General features: G+C 58.2%; 1 protein-coding gene across 1 annotated transcript in view; it reads right to left on the bottom strand.

Moving 5' to 3' along the window:
• The window catches only part of LOC104852314 (heat shock 70 kDa protein 1-like), a 13650-nt gene that overhangs the window by 7062 nt on the left and 6251 nt on the right, over positions 1-337 (bottom strand). The gene's annotated exons all lie outside the window — the stretch shown is intronic.

Below are 337 nucleotides of genomic sequence, written 5' to 3' on the forward strand. Positions count from 1 at the left end.
GACCCGCCGGTCCGCGGGGTGCAGCGGCAGCTCCCCGAGCAGGACCGACGCTGGCGCGTGGGCACTGTGCTTCGGCACACTGCGAACCTTCTCTACCTAAAAACCACTTGCTTACACACGCAACCGCTACTCTTGTAAAAACCCAGAGCCTCGATCCCACATCTTCCGTCCATGTAAGGGTAAAGAGGATGTTTTTAAAAAGAAAAAGTTATATGGTACTTTCTCCGAGAATTCCTAGGCAGCACGGTCACCCTGGTCTCCCCACTCCCGCCCCGGACAAATCCGTCTCCTCCGCCAACTCCCGGACTGGGCGTTCGCGGGGTCCCCACTGTCACCT

The sequence above is a fragment of the Fukomys damarensis genome, unplaced genomic scaffold (assembly GCF_012274545.1).
Source record: "Fukomys damarensis isolate Sample0158 unplaced genomic scaffold, DMR_v1.0_HiC HiC_scaffold_20, whole genome shotgun sequence".
In the NCBI taxonomy this organism is placed as follows: Eukaryota; Metazoa; Chordata; class Mammalia; order Rodentia; family Bathyergidae; genus Fukomys; species Fukomys damarensis.